Source organism: Phodopus roborovskii, unplaced genomic scaffold (assembly GCF_943737965.1).
Source record: "Phodopus roborovskii unplaced genomic scaffold, PHOROB, whole genome shotgun sequence".
Taxonomy (NCBI): Eukaryota; Metazoa; Chordata; class Mammalia; order Rodentia; family Cricetidae; genus Phodopus; species Phodopus roborovskii.
Window position 1 is genome coordinate 1 of NW_026126450.1, and position 19,960 is coordinate 19,960.

The following is a 19,960-nucleotide window of genomic DNA, read 5'->3' on the forward strand; positions in this document are numbered from 1 at the left end:
TTTTTTTTTTTTTTAAATTTTATTTACTTGGTTTTGAGCGGTCCTACTATGTAGCCCTGGCTGGCATATAGCAGCTTTTGAGAACAGCGGCCTGATTTAAAGTTTCAGAGATCCAGCCTTCTCTGCCTTCTAAGTGTTGAAATTAAAAGCATGTGCCTGCTGCTTTTTAAAATTTATTTTGAGATACTGTTTTGACATAAATTATAGATTTGCGCCATTATGCCCAACCGGTTTTGTTTTTCAGAAAAGGTCCTATGAATCACAGTTGATCTCAACCTAATAATCCTCCTGCCTCTGCTTCTGGCACTGGGGTTGCAGACCCTGGCCACATACACTGCGCCCTTCATTGGAGCCCATGTTTTAAGGAGTACGAAGGGTTATTGTGGTGGAGTTACAGATCCCCAGGATTGGCGAGAAATGAACTATGTGAGTTTGCCCTTACAAGCGGACTAACTATAAGGTTCAAGCCATTATGTTAGGTTCTTCAGCAGCTTATAAACTAAAGGCCAATGGCACCAGGGCCAGTAGGAGAGGAGCCTCCTCGGAGGATTAGTCCTGCTTTTGCACCGAACAATCAGCCTTTACTTTTGCTGATTGGTCAAGAATCCCAATCCGTCAAGGAAGCGTAGTGCTGCAGCCAATTGACGTGGCGTTACTAGGCGTGTTGCAGCGCGAGGCGGGGCCGGGCCACAGACAATTTTCTGTCGTGGACCGCGGGTTTGCTGAGGCCGGAGAGGCGGGCCAGAGTCCCAAGGCAGGCGCTGATTGGCTGGGATGAGGAGCAACTTTCAACTTCCGATGATTTGGCTCTTCTCGGCTCAGTCTCAGTGAAGCGTTTGCAGCCGTCGTTTGATTGGTCGCTGCCGCTGCCCCCTCGCGGATCGGGAGCTGCTCTCCCGCCCGTCTGCCGCCCCGGTGCCCGCTGGGAGGAAGCGAGAGGGAAGCTGCCTGAGGGTTTGTCACCACTTTGATCCACCACCTAAGTGAGCCAAGCCGGGCCTCGCCGGTCTCCTGTCATTCTCGCCAGCCGTTACCCTCAGGCCGCCACAGCCGCCGACCAGGACAGGCGCGCGCCATGGCCTCTGGAGCCGAGTAGGGTGTATGCGCGCGCACGCCTCTCCGGCTGCGGAAGCGCACGCCGTGGGGACTCACCGCGCTGGAAGGCCAGGCCCGGTCGGGCCGCGTCCTGAGAGGCTAGGCCGGGAGGAGAGGGACGGAAGGAGGAGAAGGGGCGGTGGGGCCTCGGGCGGACTGTGCACCCGCACGCCTAGGTCAGGCCGCGCTGGGCCCCGGGTCTGACCTGGGCAAGATGGGGTGCTGTGTCATGCAGGCCTCGGCCGGCGCAGCTGCACCTCCCTCGGCACGCAGCCCCAGCCTGCTGAAGCCTTAGGTCCCCCTACCGGCGCCAGAGCCTTTGGAGCTAGGAAGCCCCTTCGCCCACTCACCTGACCGCATGAAGCCTAAGCCGCGAGAAAGCACTGCAACCGGAGGGCCCAGGCTGGGCCCAGTGGGCGTGGACTTTGGGCCACGTAGAAGGCCTTAGGGAGCCCTGAGCCTCTAGAGGCCGGGCCGAGCAACCTGGGGAAGCGGTCGGCCTTGGTGGAGGGGTGGGCCTTGCCCGAGGGTTGGCGTCTTTTTACCCTAGGTGACGAGGGCCTGTGGAGGTGTTAACTTTTCTCAATGTGTTTTCACCATGTTAGGCCTGTTGTAAGCCACCAGGAAGCTTACCTATTATTTTTATTATTATTTTGGAGTGTTTGAGGTGGCTGGAAAGGTATTTTTCTATTTTTAAGGTGTAAAATTTAGAATCTGAGTTTGTTTTGCTTTCTGTATTTTGGTTTTCAGAGACTGCGGATTAGAGTTAGCTTAACTCTTAAATACCCTTACACACACACACACACACACACACACACACACACACACACACACACACACACACACACCCACCCCCCTACAACCCTAAGCGGCTACGATCAGGGTGTCTAGGCCTTAGGATTTTAGAGCCCCAACTTGATCTTTTAGGAAGCATCAAATGAAACCTGGTCACTAGGTCCTGTTCAGTTTAGAAACTAGAGCTTCCTATCGAAAACAAACCAGCAAGCCCAAAACTATTTTATACAAATCTCGATTTCTTTCTTTTCTTTCTTTTTTTTTTTTTTTTGAGGCAGCTGGGTGTTTTCCGTTTCTTTTCCTTGAGATGAGGTATTCACTCATTTACTTAGTTAAAAGGACTAATGTTCCAATAACCAGGGTGGGTGGGGTGGTGCATACCTTTAATCCCAGCACTTGAAGGCTGAAAGTTCTAGGCAAGCCTTGGATTACCTAAACTACTGACCTTACCTCAAAAAAAAAAAAAAAAACAATAAAATATACTTTTAAAATATTTTGTGATATTTTACCCCTTTGTTTTATTTTCTTAATTAAAAATGCTGTTTGTTTTTTTAGAGACAGGGTTTCTCGTGTATCCCTGGTGGTTCTTAGACTCACTCTGTAGCTCCGGGCTGGCTTCGAGCTCGAGATCCACCTGCATCTGCCTCCCAAGTGCTGGGATTACTGTCCATGCTCCACCATTGCCTATTGTGGGCCACAGTTTGCCTCAAAACACACCATGCAGTCAAGGCTGTTTTTTTGAATTCCTGGTCTTTCTGTCCCCTATCCCCAAGTAATGGGATTTATGGAAGGCATGCTCCCCACTGGCATCATAGGTGCTTTCTACCTTTAGGTTCTTCCCTAGACTTCTTAAGTTCCCTTGTGTAGTCTTTATGTTCTGGAAAGGACCTGAATCATCACACACCGCGATGGGAGAATAACATTTTAGAACTGCATTTGCTCTCAGCTTTGTTAGAGGTTACCAGCTCTAATCTCCATGGGTAGTTGAAGTACAAGTCTAAGAGCTATACCACTCATCTCTAGAGCCGTGGTCTGGACTCATGTCATGGAAATGCAGGTTTTATATCTTTCTTCTTTTTTTTTTTCCTTTCCTTTCTTTTCCTTCCTTTCTCTCTTTTCTTTCTTTTTTTCCTACAGGTCCAGATAGGGTCTCTGCTATGACATCCTGGCCTGTCCTGGTGCTTTGGAGACTAGGCTGGCCAATGCTAAGTGTTGGGATTAAGGGTGTTCCCACCATACCCCACTTCTAAAATGCAGTTTTGAATTAAAACAAAATGATAGCACGAAGTATTATCATCAATTCAGTCTTGTAAATAAAATAAGATGAACAGCCTCTGGGGGGGGCATTTGATAGATATATTGGATTCCCCCTTTTATTTTGAGGAACCTCAGCAGCATTGTGGCCAAAGTGGCATACCCTTTGAGTTGAGGAGGCAAGTTGGTTAAGGAAACTACTCTAGGAAACTAGTTTATCCATATTAAAGATGTAACATAGCTGAGTGTGGTGATGCATATGCCTGCTTCCATTCAAGAGGCAAAGACAGGATCACTGCAAGTTGAAGGTCAGCTTAGTTTATAGCTAGACAGGGCTATGTATAACAAGACCCTTTATTAAATAACAAAAAGCCAACAAAAATAGTCTATAGTGAAGGTTAGCTATTTCCATTGACAGTGCTTTTTTGTTAGATTGCTGTCTCATCTCAGTTTCTAGAACAATGTGATGCTTTGTAGATGCTCATTTATGATTACTACTGTTATTAAAAATCTTGCTATGCTGCTAGGCTGGTCTAGAGTCTCCGCAATTACTCAGGGTACAGGCATGGAGTGCTTACCTACCTTTGTTTTTTGTTGCAGAAATGGTTGTTTCTCACCTTCATTTACTTTTTTCATTGTTGACCTCTTCTTTGGGTGGGAGGGCTAATACTCATGTTTCTCAAACCTTGGAAGAAAAGTGTTTTGGTTTAAAGAATAATATTTCACTATATAGCCCTGGTCTGGAACTCTGTATCAAAATTAGGCATCAAATCATGGATATCTATTAAAGAAACTGTGTAACTCTTCCTGGCCAAGAGATAAATTTCAAAAGGGAAGTCCACTGAGTCCATTAAGTAAGGTTAAAATGAACAGTTATGTGGCATTTAGTACCAGTGTAATAACTAGTGGTAAAGCACATACTACTAAACCAACAGCCTAAGTTCAATCCATTGAACACACATGGTAGGAAGGCAAAGCAACTATCATAACATATATACAGTCAGGCAGATAAACATAAATGTAGAAAGAAAGGAATTAGTATCACTGTCCAGGGAATAATGCCTAGCATCTGGGAAATTAATAGAAAATCAGTTGCTAGGGAGGGGCCCTAGGATCACACTAGTCCTTCAGCAGTTACTGGCAGCTAATGGTTTGCATGGGTAAGGGACAGGAACATTTCCCTAAAGTAGTATAGCTACTGGTGAGGTTGCTCCTGTAAATAAACCCACCCACATCATTTAAACTCTTAGGTAAACTAATTATATCATGTATGCAAAACAGAATCATGAAAAAATTAGCAATAATGAAGAAGGGGATCAGTGGGAGAGGGACAAAAAGAGACTAGTGAGGGGCTGATATAAAAATACATAAGCTCATAGAAAATGACAATAAAACTCATCATGTATAATTAATACCAGGTAGTAAGCTTTAAAAGGAACTTGGTTTCCTCCCCCACCTCACACCCCTCTTCAAGACGGGGTCTTTCTGTCCTGGAACTCACTCTGTAGATGACTGGCCTTGAACTCAGAGGTGTCCCTCCCTTGAGTGCTACCCCCAGCAGGAATTTAGGTGGTTTGTTGTTGTTATTTTCATTTGTTTTGTTTTCATTTCGTTTTTTCGAGACAGGCTTTCTCTATATTACTTTGGGGCCTGCCCTGGAACTTCGGAACTAGCTGTTTACCAGGCTGGCCTCAAATTCCAAGATTCTGCCTCCACTCCTCCCGATGCTGCAGGATTAAAGGCATTTGACACCAACGCCTGGCTGAATTTAGTTTCTTAATTTAAGTGAGGATTTGAATTTTCCTTCTTTCAAAATTTCTTGATTTTTGTTTTTGGATTATAAAAGTCATGTGCTTTTACAGAAATGCCAGGAAACTCCTTTAGAGTTGGATCCCCCTTGCTAGAGGTTCTAGATATATTTTTTGTCCTGTTCTACTTTTTGCAATAGGTTTTGCCTAGTGTTCCTATGGTACTAGGAAATGTTCTTAGGTTCATCAGGTTTTATTTTTGAGGAGGGTAGTGCTAAAAGTTGTGTTTGTTGTACTAGGCTTGATGGTGGTGGAATATGCTTTAAAAATCTTCTCTACTTAGCTTCATTCCTTTAGGAGATAGCAGTAAGAGAACTCTTTCAAACTCTGCAGTTAATCATGGTGACCATGTGCCAGGCATTATGAAACATTTATGTTTTTTAATCTCACTTAAAAGAATGAACCTTGGGGTAGTAGGTTGTAGTCTTCATTTTTGAATCCAGGAGGTTAACTAACTTGATTGTAATCACAACTAGCATTGCCAGAGTTGGAATTTATACCTAATAATAGGTTTTGGCTGTAAAGCCTGTTCTATATAGCCTAAAGTCTAACTAATTTTTCTCTGATTGCTGCTGAGCATTTACTTCTGTTATGTCTTTTAATATTCTTTGGCCAGTTTCCAACTTTGGGATAGGATCCCTTAGGGCCTAGCGGAATGGAACAACAGCATTCAAAATACTAAAATACTGGAATGGGAATGAGATAAATGCTGACTATGTTCCTTGTAGCTTAACTGGATTTCTTTATTAGCTTTTAAGCTTCATCTATCCAATCTTTTTTGCCTAAGTGAATCTTAAGTTGGTGCACTAAGTGTCTGTTGACCCAACTTCATTTTTTCTCTAGTTCCAAAAGGAGATGATGATTTGTCAATAGCCATTCTTAAACAAAAGAACCATCCCTATCGGTTAATTGTTGATGAAACTATCAATGAAGATAACAGCGTGGTATCCTTGTCCCAGGTAAGTAAGGTGTACAGTACAGTCTTTACTACACTTAAAAGTAGATAAATTTCCTCAGCTTCTTTTGTCATTTTTCTTGCAGTGACAGATAAGTGGGGATATAGGGAATTCTAGCTTTTGCCTACCAAAAGGTCAGTGACCCAGTCTTTTAATCATGATTTTTTCTTAGCCCCAAGATGGATGAACTGCAGTTGTTCCGAGGGTGACACAGTGTTGCTAAAAGAAAAGGAAGAGACGGGAAGCTGTGTTTGTACTTTCTGATGATACATGTTCTGATGGAAGATTCGGATGAATAAGAGTTGTTGGAACTAACCTCCGTGTCCGCTTGGGGATGTCATCAGGTGTGTGTGTGGGGGGTTGGGGAATGGATTCTTGACCTTTTAGGGAATGGGAGGCCAGATACTAAGCCTGCATTGTAAACACAATTCCCCCCACTCCATCACAACCAGGATGGAGTCCTTGGTAGCTCTTTGCTAGGAATCTACCTGGTCATGGGAAGACTCACATTTCCAAAGGTTGTCTCTCTAGGTTATGGCTTTTCTAGACTTCAAAATCCCCCCCCTACATGGTCCTTAGGACAAATCGTCATTCCATGGCTTTCTTGATGCTTCTGTTCCCCCTCTACCGGGGAGGTATGATTCCCTCTACTTATACCTGGATTGGAGACACTGTATGAAGATGTTTATCTAGTAAGCTACCCTACTGCTGTCACTGATTAATGGCTTGTGATAGGTCTATTTTGAAATAAGTGGAAGGGGTCTTGTAACAGTACTTTAAAAAAGAAAAAAAGTAAACCTAGGCTAGGCTTGGTGGTGTATGCCTTTAACTCCAGCCCTTGGGAGACAGGTGGGTCTATGAATTCAGGCTAGCATGGTCTATATAGTGAGACCCTGTCTCCAAAAAGGAAAGCAAAAAAAAAAAAAAAAAAAAAAAAAAAAAAAAAAAAAGTCAACCTGGGGAAGAAAAGCATATATCTGGGAGAGCTAGACCTAGGATTGCTCTAGTATGACTGATTCTGGTTGTTCTACACAGGTAGGCACAAGGCTTCCACAGTCTCCAGTTACCTGGCTAGGACCAATCAAGTTTCTGAAGTCTATTTAAGTACTTTTTTGAGACTGCTTAGTCAACTTTCTCAAGGTGTTTTGATCTTGTAATTGAGATTATTCTTTCACTGACAATAAAGTATAACTTTCAAAACCTTGCCTTTCCCTCTTCCCCTTGTAAAGTGGGATATCGATATTAGCTAGAGGCCAGACACTGATGAGTACATACCTATTCCCATTAGTAATCTCAGCATGGGAGAGATAGGAGATGGTCAGTATTAATTAGACCAGAATCCTCCTTGGTACTCCATATTAGAGGCTTAGTGGTAGAGCTGTGTGTATGTGGGGCTTCCAGATGTCCTTAATTTTACCTTAGTGGTGAGTGGCTTCTGTTTCCTCATTGTGGATGTGACCTTGTCTTAGTTCTGCTTGGCTGTTCCTTTGCTTCCTCTCCCACCTTGCTTTCCTTCTTCTCTTCACCTAAGGCCATCCCTGCATTTTCTCTTTCGCTTGCCATCAGCTGTCTGTCCCAGGCCCTTTCGGACACCCAGTGCTTGGGGCTGCAGTGTGGTTGGTAATGTGAGTCTGCTTGTCATCCTCAGCATCCAGCCATGCCCTGATGTCGTACTGTAAGCGTATCACGTGCTACCCATTGATGACACGGTGGAAGGCATCACTAGCAATCTTTTTGAGGTATACCTTAAGCCTTATTTCCTGGACTATCGCCCCATCCGCAAGGTGAGAGAAACTGGGTTTAAGACTGGTTGTTACTTAAGATAAAATTTGGGAAAAAAAATCCATGTTATTTTATGTGGATATATGTATCCTGCACAGGTACTTAATTTGTATATCTTCTTACTCCTGTATCCAGGATATTAAGTAGTTGTCATATATCTCTGAAGGATGATCTGTTTTTGCTGGCTGTCAGTTGAAAGTGTACAGCTCTACCACTGTTGGTTTGTGAAAGCTTAGGCTGTCTATACTTTAACAATTAAAGAGCTTTTGCCATACTATGTCTGTATACTAACCTTGAGTAGCAGAGGAATGTAATACAGATTAAAGTTTTTACTATTCGCCTATTATAGGGAAGGAGAAATATAAGTAATACCTACGAATGAGCTTTGTATTTTAGATCATGGGGTCTGGTAATTTTCTCTTGGTCTTGTACTAACACCTCTAATTTCACTTGTATTACTTTGTATTGTAGGAGATATTTTTTCCCTTGTCCGGGGGTGGGATCGTGCTGTGGAGTTCAAAGTAGGCTGAGACAGATCCCAGCCCTTACTGTATTCTTTGCTCCAGACACAGTGATCCACTGTGGGAGAGCCAATTAAGGGGGTGAGTTACCCTGATCACAGTTCCTAGTTTTTTGTTTTGTGGTTGCTGGGGAATTGGATCATGGGTCTTGTGTATGTGAGGGCAAAGTAAAGTCATGGATATATGGATTTACCAACCAGTAAGTGAAGTGGAGCTTATTAGTAAATAACTACCTGAAAGCGGTTAATAAGTGCAGTGGTATTCCCTGCTCCTGAGGAGACAGACCTTCTACTCCTATGCTCTCCTTAACCAGAAAGGGCTCCAGCTCTAAGCTCTCCCCCCATCCCATTGTCCCACGCCTGTGACCATACCAAAAAGCATGGTCACTGCTACAAATGTGAGGCAGATCTATCACTACTGGCAGGTACTCTGCCACTAAAATAAATATCTCCCTTTTTATTTTCCTTTTTTTTTTTTTTTTTTTTTTAAACCACTCCAAGTGGCATTGGAGTTGGTTGTTAAGCTGGATGCTTTTGTAGATTGGGTGGCCTTATGGAAGTGGAACACCACCTAAGAGAATTTATTGAAAGAACCAGTGCCATGGATTTTGAGATAAAGTCTAAGGGATAGCATTAGTGTACATGCCAACAATCCTCATTTTCTGAGGTGGAAATGGGAGGATTGCTAGTAGTTCCAGCATAAATGGTCTGTCAAGTGAGATCCTATCTCAAAAAATATAAATAGGCGGAGATGAAAGCGATGAAGAGTGAAGGTTGCTCTTCTAGAGGTACTACATTCAATTCCGACCACCCACATGGCCATGCTGATCATATCATCCCTCTTTGCTACACTCCCCCCTTGTTTGTTTGTTTTGGTTTTTGTATTTTCTATCTAACAGTCCTGGCTTTTCTGACAACACTTTACTGACTAGGTCTGCCTCCTAGTGCTGGTATTAAAGTGTGCTCTACCACTGTCAGTTTGTTTGCTTTTAGACAGATCTCACTATTTTGCTAGGCTGACGTGGAATTCAAAGATAACTTGCCTCTGCATCCCAAGCTGAGAGATGAGTAAAGGCATGTGCCCCATTCCACTGATCCTTTTTTCTTTCAAAATCTTAGGTGTCTGTTTTTCTTTTTTCTTTGGTGGCCCCACTAAATTTGTTAAAGTTTATCAATGGTAGGGGGGAGAGTTAATGAACAGCTACAAAACTTACCAGTGACTATACCTACTAAGGGAATATGGTTCTGTCTGCCACTATTAACTGTCTGTAGCTCCTCAGGGTGGTGCCACATAAACCACCATGACATTCAAATTGGGCCCAATCTATAGGTCAGCTTTAGTCTTTTTAGGATCTCTTATCAAGCAGATTAGGGACAGGGGTTTGGGTGGTTTTTTTTTTGTTTTTGTGACATTCCTCCACCCCCCCCCACACACCCACACATATACTCACGCACACACTGGGGTATTGCTATATGGGCTGTCTTGAACTCACTTTGTAGCCTGAGCTGGCCTCAGTTTGGTCTTTGTCTCTTCCTTTCAAGAACTGAATCTACAGACATGTGTCATACCTGGTTTAAGATGAATCCTGTGGAAGAGAATAAATCACATACATATTTTCCCTATACTAAATAGTGGGAGGATTTAGAAATTGTATTTTTGCTAACAATGATATTCCTGTTTTCTTTGTTCTCAGGATGAGGAAGAATCTTTAGTGAAGTAGGCTATGACATTGGTGGCTGCAGGAAGCCTTTAGCTCAAATAAAGGAGATGGTGGAACTGCCACTGAGACATCCTGCACTCTTTAAGGCAATTGGTGTGAAGGTGAGCATCCATGAGCTCTATAGGGGATCTAGATCTAGGTTGGTGCATAATAATACCCCGGTGTCTAGTCGTGACTGATTCCGAAAATGGTTTAGGAGGCAATAATAATATTCTTCATTTTTTTTAGAGGCTATAAATCTCATGGGAGCCCATTGTCAATTTAAAATGGGTAGCATGTGTGTGTGTGTGTCACATACATATATATATATACAGTACATAAACATATACAAATATACCTAACAGTTCTTATTTTATGGGTCATATTAAATCTTCATAGTAGGGTTGCCAATCTTTGTAGTTAGTACTCAATAAAGAAGAAACTTTATTGGTTTATTGGTTCCTAGGTTAAAACATTTAAAAACTATCTTCTAGAGTAGTTTTTTGACCTTTCTATATAATGGAATGCCCAAAGATGAAATGACTATTATGCCTAGTAAGCATACCAATGGTTTTGTCTTGAAAGCAGTGTTCTGTGGATAAGGCTGCAGACAATTTCAAGAGAAAGAAATTGTAGTTGATTATTAATTGGAAAAATTGTAGTTGATTATTAATTATAAAAAAAAATATTTAGGCTGGATGGTGGTGGTGTATGCCTGTAATCCCAGCACTTGGGAGACAGAGGCAGATGAATTTCTTAAGAGTTCCAGGCCAGCCTGGTCTACAGAAAGTGGGTTCGAGATATCTCCCCCCCCCCGCAAGACATTTTAACCTGAGTAAATCAGAATAACAGTTCTCAACCTGTGAGTGCTGACCATTGGAAAACATTTTCTGATGGTCTTATGAACTGAGATACCTCAGTAACAAAATTACAGTTATGAAGTAATAATGAGAAAATTTGAGAAATACATGTTTGCTGATAGTCCTAACCCACAGTTGAGAACCTTTGTCTAGAAGGTTGTAAGCATTTCTGAAAGCCACTAACAGTGAAAAGCAGAACCACTTTATTAAATAACCTGGTTTGCCAAATTGTCAGCCATGCTAACTTTCAAACTCACTGTGTAAGTTAGAATTTATAAATATTACCAGCTTGCTGGTATCACTTTCCTACCAGTAACTAGAAATGTGTCTGATTATCTAAACTCAGTGTTTTACTTCCAAGGACTCATTCTTTGTGGTTTTTGTTGGCTGTTTGTTTTGGGCTGGGGGTTGGGGGCTTGAAAGTTTTTAGTAGTCTCTGGCTATTTTGGAACTCACTGTGAGCGAGTTTGAACTCAAGATCCCCCTGCTCTCTACCTTAGTGCTGGGATTAAAGATGTGTGCCCCCAGGCCTGGCTTTTTTTTGTTTGTTTGTTTGTTTGTTTTGTTTGGTCTCCCATTGCTAGCTAGGTCTGGCCTCAAAGCATGTATCTTTCCACCTTATTTTTTTCTCAGCTGTGATTATAAACTATGTCTCAAAAGCTTGCTTGTTTTTTTATTATTAATTTATGTGCAGCATAGAGCTTTCAGTGTTGGAGAGGCCAAAGAAAGCATCAGGTTCTGGAACTGGGGTATAGGTGTTTGTCAGTCACAGCTATGAGTCCTATGGAAGAGCAGCCAGTGCCTTAAGCCCCATGGTTCTTAACCCTCATTAGAGCCCTAGTAAGCTGGTTTATGATGGATGGAGTTAGGGGAGGGTAAGTTCCTGACCTTAGCTCACTTTCTTTGTCCTCAGCCTCCTCGGGGAATCTTGCTATGATGTACCTCTAGGACAGGAAAACCCTGATTGCCCGAGCTGTAGCAAATGAAAGCTAGACCTTTTTTCCTGATAAATGGTAAGAAACTGAGCTATCCTGTATCTGACTAAGCCCCTTTATGAGTTGGAGCAGCTCACAGGTGTATCCACTTAGCACCCGCAACCTTCCAACATATTTTTTTTAAAAATTGTTTTAACAAGTTTGTTCTGTATTTTGTCTGCCTTTATATCTGTATACTATGTGTGTGCCAGTGCCTGAGGAGTCAAGAGAACATCAGGTCCTCCTAGAACTCGGGTTAAAACTGACTGAATCACCATATAGGTGTTCGGGGATTGAGTGGGACCTCCAGCAAAGTAGCCAGTGCTTTTAGCTGCCTAAGCCATCTGTCAGCCCAGCTTTTAGTTTGTTGTGTGTGTGTGTGTGTGTGTGTGTGTGTGTGTGTTTTTCATTCATGTGTAGGAGTATGCATGCATATATGTTGGGTTGGATTCCAGAGGATAAGCTCATGTTCTTCAGATTGCAGCCCACTTTTTCAAAAGCCTTAATGGCCTGGACTGCTTGAGTGTGTTGGGTTGACTAACCCAGCCCAGCCCCAGGGATCCTCTGTCTCTCAGTGTTGATTTCACCAAGTGTTTGTCACCATATTTGTCTTTCTGTCTTTTCTTGTTTTCTTATTTTACATATCTATCCCGTTCCCTGTCCCTCTCTCCTTCTCTCCCTCCTCCCTTGGCCCCGACCACTCTCCACATCCCTCCCTCCACAGGAGGGTGATCCCCTCCAAGAGGGTCAATAAAATCTCACCGTCATTTGGAGTGAGGACTGAGGCCTCCCTCCTGCCTCTAGGTTTGGGAGTATCCATCCTGGGAATGCGTGCTTTCAAAGTCCTTTTGTGTGTCGGGATAAATCCTGGTTCCACTGTCAGAGGTCCCTAAGACTACCCAGGCCTTCTAAGTGAGACCCTATCTTCAGGGGTTCTGAGTCAGCCCAATGCTGGATTCCCAGCTCTCAGTCTGGGGGTTCATTGGCTCCCTTGTTCAGGTCAGCTGTCTATGGGTTTCTGTAACCCTGGTCTTGTCCTCCCTCCTGCATCTGGATTCCAGTGTTTAGCTGATGAATGAGTATATTTTGGGGGGTAGAAACTTGGTTTCACTGTGTGACCCCTATTTGCTTTGTAGACCCAGGGTTGGCCCTTGAACTCACAGAAAACTGCTGGCCTCTGCCTCTGTTCTCTGTCTTTTCTTTCCTTGAGAAGATTGTGCTAACCTAAAGACATTGGGAAACAGGGTGTAATGATAAAACTTTCTGTTTTGTTTTTGGGCAGAGTTTCTCTATGTGGTCCTGAAACTCAAATCCACCTGCCTCTGCCTCTGCCTCCCAAGTGCCGGGGTTGAGTGTGTGCCACTACCACCTGGATAAAAATCTATATTCTTATCTGAAAGTCTTTGGGAATATGGGCTGAAAGATCATTTGTCTATCTTCAGATTAATCATTAGATCTTGGATCCAGTGATAATTAAGCCTTTTAGTAAATGTCTTTGCTCTCTTCACAGTTAAGCTCGCTATGGGGCGTATGCAGAGTCCATTGACTTTTTTCTGGTCTGGTATCTGGCTTGATAATGGGTGGAGAATGCTCTGAGAGACAAAAATTACTGCATTCTTACTTAGAACCTATATTGGGGCTAGGGGAAAATTAATTTGTGTGTATGTGTGATCGTGTACCACATGGAGGTCAAGAGGACAACTTGAGGGTATAGTTCCACCATGCGGGTCCAGATTAACCTCTGGTTATCAGGCTCTTGTAACAAATACATTGACTGGATAAGCCTCTCATTGGCCCTGTCATTATTCTTCTTTTCAGGTCCCTGAGATCATGAGCAAATTGGCTGGTGAATCCGAGAACAACCCCTTAGCAAGCCCTTTGAGGAAGCTGAAAAAGAATGCTCCTGCTATCATCTTCATGATGAGCTTGATACCAGTACACCCAAAGAGAGAGAGAAAGGAACTTAATCCAGGGGATGGTGGGGACTTGGGTCCTGCCTAGCTACAACCAGACATGCTGTTTTCACTGACTCATGGGGAAGTGGAGCGTCGTATTGTGTCTCAGTTGTTGACCCTTATGGATGGCTTAAGCAGAGAGCACATGTGATAGTTATGGCAGCAACCAATAAGACCCAATAGCTTATTGACCCGGCCCCACGAGCGATTTGGTAAAAGCCTCAAACTCTTTCCAACTTCTTTTTGTTTGGTTGGTTTTTTTAAGAGAGGGTTTCTGTCTGGAAACCCTCTGTAGCCCTTGCCTGTCATGGAACCCGCTGCAGATCGGGCTGATCTATAACTCAGATCACCTGCCTGAGTGCTAGGATTAACAACCTTATTCATTCTTACTCGATGGTATATTATAGTTCTGCTAGCTTGGTTTCCTTGTCTTACCTCTGTTATCTACATTGCTTGGGGGTGCAGCAGGGTGACAAAGTTTCTCTGTAACAACTGTGGCTGGAACTCACTTTGTGGATTAGCTAGCCTTGAACTCAGAATCCTGCCTGCCTCTTCCATCTCTGTGTTGGGATTATTAAAGGCATGGGCCACCATCACCCTGGCTCATATTTCAATTTCTTTTAAGTACTTTGCTGTGTCAGGGCCCTAAGGTTTTTTCCATTCTGTATTCCCTCCAAAACAGTGGTTCTCAACCTTCCTAATGCTGCCACCCTTTAATATGGTTGGTTCCTCATGTTGTGGTGATTCCCCCCCCCAACCATGGAATTCTTTTGCTAATTCCTAACTGTATTTCACTCTGTTAGTAATCATAATGTAAATGTCTGGTAATGGGACCCCATTAGAAAAGGGCCCTTTGACCCCAAAGGGGTTGCTGACCCCAGGTGAAAACTATTACTCTAGAGTAACTACCTATTTTCGTTTGCCTAAACCTGAAGAATTTCAGGTTATGAGGCATTAATAATAACTCTAAATAAGAGTTCTGGGTAACTTCTCTATGGACCCAGAAATTGTTCCTGTTTTACGTACAGGTAAAACTTTCGAGGAGGTGGGTGTTGGAATCCCTGATGCTACAGGGCCCGGCTGAAATTCTTCAGATCCACACCAAGAACCTTAAAAACTGGCAGGCGATGTGGACTTGGAACAGGTGGAGGGGTGATGGCTGGCAAAACCTTGGATAGCTCTGTTTTTAGGAAGTTGCAAGGACTACAAGCATGCCTAAGATAAGAGTTCTGTGAATTCCAGAATTTGGGGAGGGTGAGGCAGGAGGATTTTGAGTTTGGGGTCGTGTGGGTATCCCAACAGAATCTAACTTTCACTTGTTTTAGAGCTGCATGGGCTCTTTTGATTTTTAGGGCAGAAAATATGTTTCTTAGTTGTTGCTGTGTTTAAGTAATTCCTTACTTTTTTGGAACAGCCTTATTTCCAGCTCCCAAATCAGGCTTGAGTTATTTAACACCTCTGCCAGTCGGGGTGTGCTGTAGTATATCTCTTAAAGGAAATAGGAGGATCAGAGATAGAATATGGGATGCAGTGAGGATTCTGTTCCTGACATATTAAGGAAGTGGGGTCTTGAGGATGGTCAGTAGATCTTTCTTTTCTTTGCAGGCTAGCCAATGAGACTCATGGCCATGTAGGTGCTGATTTGGCCCCCTGTGTTCAGGAGGCTGCTCTTCCAGGCCATCCCGGAAAAAATGGACCTTGTTGATCTTGAGGATGAGACCATTGATGCTGAGGTCATGAATTCCTTGGCAGTTACTATGGATGATTTCCGGGTAAAGGACCATATTCACAAATTAAAACACAAATAGTTATTTTGTCTGTGCATCCATCCACCTCAATCTCATTCCCCTTTTCAAACACCCTTTGTTAGTGGGCCTTGGTAAAGCAACCCATCGGCTGCTTGGAGCTTTGGTAGAGGTGCCACAAATGAGCCTGGGGAGGGACATTGGAGGCTTGGAAGATGTCAAGCAGGAGCTTCAGGAGCTGGTTCAGGTAGGCAAGTTTGCTCTGGGGTGGTGGGTCATTGCCTCAATATGTAGTAATTGGCCTTTTAGATCTCAGACTCAAAATTTTACTTAGAATTATGACTACAATTCAAAAGCCTACTGTTACCCAGTTTTAGGTGGTAAACCTATCTTTAAAAAACTAGCATCATAGACCTTAGGATGTGCCTTAAGTAAATGATATCTTCTGATTATAGATTTTTATTTAAAATGTTGAGGTTGCCCCTGTAAATGATCTTTGCTTTTCTTTTAGTATCCTGTGGAGCATCCAGACAAATTCCTCAAATTTGGAATGACCCCTTCCAAGGTGTTCTCTTCTATGGACCCTCCTGGCTGTGGGAAGACCTTGCTGGCCCAAAGCCATTGCTAATGAATGCCCAGGCTAGCTTCATCTCCATTAAGGGTCCCGACTGCTCACCTTGTGGTTTGGGAATCTAAGGGCCAATGTCAGGGGAAATTTTTGACAAGGTGAGCTATCAAAGGCTGGCTGTTTGTGCATTTGGGAGACAGGTAGGATAGAGGCTATTTCTACCAAGTCAAGACTATTAAATTTATTACTAGCACTCAGTGGGGGCCTTGGTGATTACTGCTGTCTCTTCTGAAGTCTGAGATATTAATATTTGAGTTGATCTCTTTCTCTCTCCCAGGCGGCAGGCTGCCCCCTGTGTACTCTTCTTCGATGAGTTAGATTCAGTACCCAGGCTCGTGGTGGTAATATTGGAGATGGTGGTGGAGCTGCTGACCGAGTCATTAATCAGATCCCAGACAGAAATGGATGGCATGTCCACAAAAAAGAATATGTTTATCATTGGAGCTACCAACCGGCCTGACATTACTGACCCTGCTATCCTAAGACCCGTCTTGATCAGCTTATCTATATCCCACTTCCTGATGAGAAGTCCCGTGTACGCCATCCCTGAAAGCTAACCTCGCCAGTCCCAGACACCCAAGGTGATTGCAAAGTTGTTAGCCACGAGGACTTTTCTCTCCTGGGTAGGATACCATTGGAGATTTGTGGGTTTTCTAAAGGAAACATGAAAGATTTGTGAATATTGGTATAATTTAAATACAAGTAAAATGGAGTGGCAGAGGCAGAGGTAGCTCAAGGAATCTATGTCTACCATAGGAGGGAGGGTACAATGCTAAGTAACTCTTTTACTTCCCCTTTGGATGTGGATTTGGAGTTCTAGCTAAGATGACAAATGGCTTTTCTGGGCTGATCTGACAGAAATTTTGCCAGCGTGCTTATAAACTGACCATTCGTGAATCTATTGAGAGTGAGATTGGGCGTAGCCAGAGAGGCAGACAAATCCATCAGCTATGGTGAGTCAGTACTCTGTTCAAATGTGCCATTCTAGGGACCATCCTTAATAGCCTAGGTTTGGTAGAAGGTATTAGGAGAAGTCCTTTGACTATGATATATTAAGCAGGGTATCTAAGAAAATGAATGCTGAACAACTAAGCTGGGTGTGGTACATGTCTATTCCAGCTCTCAGTGGTGGATACAGGAAGATGAAAGTAAGGAGCCTACATGAGACTTTTATCTCAAAAGGAAGTGAACCTATGTTAAAGTTTGGGTTGGTTACTGTGCTCCAGTTTAAATTTGATGCCTTGAGGAAGGAAATTATGATAGAACATTTTTTTTTTATTTTTGTTTTTTTTTTTAATATTCATTAGTGTTTGCCTGCATGTATATCGGTGTGAGGGTGTCCGATTCTCTGTAACTGCCTCGTGGGTGCTGGAATTGAGCTTGGGTCCTCTGGAAGAGCAGCTAATTCTCTTTTAACTGTTGAGGCATAGCTCCAACCCTCTAGAAGGATTTTCTAAACTTAAAAAGTCTGGACTTTTCCATCCTGGTGAGAAGGAATCATACACTCTAAAATGGAAAAAATTAAGTATATGTATAAGAGCGTAAAAACTGGAAATTTATAATTCTGTCTCTACTGTGGTTCCAATGTTGGGAGGTTTATGAATGGATAAGAAATGGCAGTGGCTTTCCTTACCCTTTGAAGGGTCTTTGTGTCAATAAACTACAACAATAATAGGGTAGGAGTTGGGGATGAGTGCAAGCTGGGTCCCTAACTAGAATAAGGCGTCTGTGCTATCAACTTTAGAGTAGAAGAGGATGATCAGTGCCTGAAATCATGAGACCACTTGAAGCCATGCGCTTTCGTCGTTCTGTCAGTGATAATGACATTGGAAGTATAGAATCTTCTTAGACACTTCAGCAAAGTGAGGTTCGGCAGCTTCAGGTAATGTTGTTGGTGGCAATGGACAGTTCCTAAAGTGCTTGGGGGACTTGTAGCCAGAGTGATTTGGGGTCATAAGGAGGCTAGAGCAACAGTTGCTTGAAAACCTTGCAAAGCCCTATCCTATCCTCTTTCTTTTGGCTTTTTTCTTGTATATGCAGATTCCCTTCAGGGAACCAGGGTGGAGCTGCCCCCCATGCCGTGGTGGTGGCACAGGTGGCAGTGTGTACACAGAAGACAATGCGATGACCTGTATGGCTAAGTGATGTGCCAGCATGCAGCGAGCTCCTGGCTGGACCTTATTCCCTAGGGGGTGGGCGCTTGCCCATGGGACCAGGGGTGTACCCACGGCTGTTCAATTCCCTCAGTCTGAACAGTTCAGCTCAATCAGACTCTGGACAGGGGTTTTCTGTTGCAAAAAATTACAAAGCGATAAAACCTAAGTGATTTTCATTTGGGAGGTGAAGAGTGAATTGCCAGCAAGGGTGGGCACTTGGGCCTACACCATTTCCTATTTGTAGTGTGGGGTGGTGCAGGCACCCTGGCAGGGTGTGAACCAAGGCACTATCCTGCGCCATCACCACAGCGTGCCATCAGTACTCTCAATATTGCCTAAGCCCTCCCTTACCCTAGCCAACTCTGGGTGGATGGGGGCCTGTTTGCTGGGTGTTTATATAGAAAGTAGGCTGATTTTATTTTACATGCTTTTGAGTTACTGTTGGAAGACTAATCATAAGCAGTTTCTAAACCCCCCCAAAAAATAAAAAAAAAAAAAAATGGCATGTTGTTACAGAGGACAATAAATGTTGGGTCAAATGGAGCCTGAGTCCCAGCCACTGTGCCTCTTCTTTTCCTGAAGTTTGCATCTATTGACATATTCAGGGGGCCAAAAAGAAAAGAAAAGAAAAAAAAAAAAAAAAAAAAAAAAAAAAAAAAAAAAAACCTGCTTTTTGTGGTGGTTGCATGCAGACAGTTTAGAGGGCAATGTTGAGTGTCAGTCTTCACAACTCCCACTTTTTTTTTTTTTTTTAAGACTAGGTTTGCTGTTCCTTACATCTGGCTGGCAGTTTTTGGGGATTCTTTTTTCTCCCTCCTCAGGACAGGGGTTCTCTGCCCCCCGGCTGTCCTGGAACTCACTCTGTAGACAAGTGAGTCTAGCCTCAAACTCGAGAGATCCATCTCCCAAAAGCTGTGAATAAAGGGTGAGCCCACCGCCTGACGATTCTTTTTTCTCTCCTTCCCATCATGCTGCCTTGGAAACAGTAGGATTACATGTGTTGCATCTGACTTTGTGGGTCTTAGAGATTCAAACTCAGTTGTGTTTTGTTCACTAATCCATTTATCCTTTTTTCATACCCCTTAATCCATAATTAAGGATGGGGATGTGTTTATTCCTTATCTCCCCTTACCATAAAGGGAAAACCCCAGAGACAGGATAACACCGGGGATACCTACTTCCCAGGGAACTAGTTATGATCTTATTTTGTACTTGGGAGGAGGCCTTAAATCAGAAATTTCTAAAAAAATTTCCTAGCTACTACACTCCTGAAGAACCTAATAAAACAGGTCGGCCTGGTTACATGATGAATGCTAGGACAGTCGAGGATTTATAGATTTTATCTCAAAAAAGAAGAAAAAGGGGGAAAAGTTGGTGGGCAGGAGAGATGACTCAGCCATTAAGAACTCATACTCTACAGAAGACTCGGTTCTTAGCACCACCCCTTCTTCATTACTTGCCACAGACACACATATCTTAAAATCTTGGGAGGTTTGTGCATCCCAACCAAAATTGTTTATTCCCCGTGCTAAACCTCCCAGCTCTGCTACTATTTGATTCATTCAAGAATATACCATAGTTAGGATTTATATTTCCCGAAGTCAGTACCATGATAGCTTGCCCTAAGAGGGTGATAACATGAAAATAGCCTATCAGTTCACCAGCAGAATTGGTGAACTGAATTTTTAGTATACTGAACAAATTACAAGAACATAAGATGCTAAGATTATTA

At 43.2% G+C, this 19,960-nt stretch overlaps 1 pseudogene; it reads left to right on the forward strand.

The window, feature by feature from the left end:
• The first annotated feature begins 1,075 nt into the window (after positions 1-1,075).
• LOC127225553 (transitional endoplasmic reticulum ATPase-like) lies at positions 1,076-18,213 on the forward strand (annotated as a pseudogene).
• Positions 18,214-19,960: the final 1,747 nt, after the last annotated feature.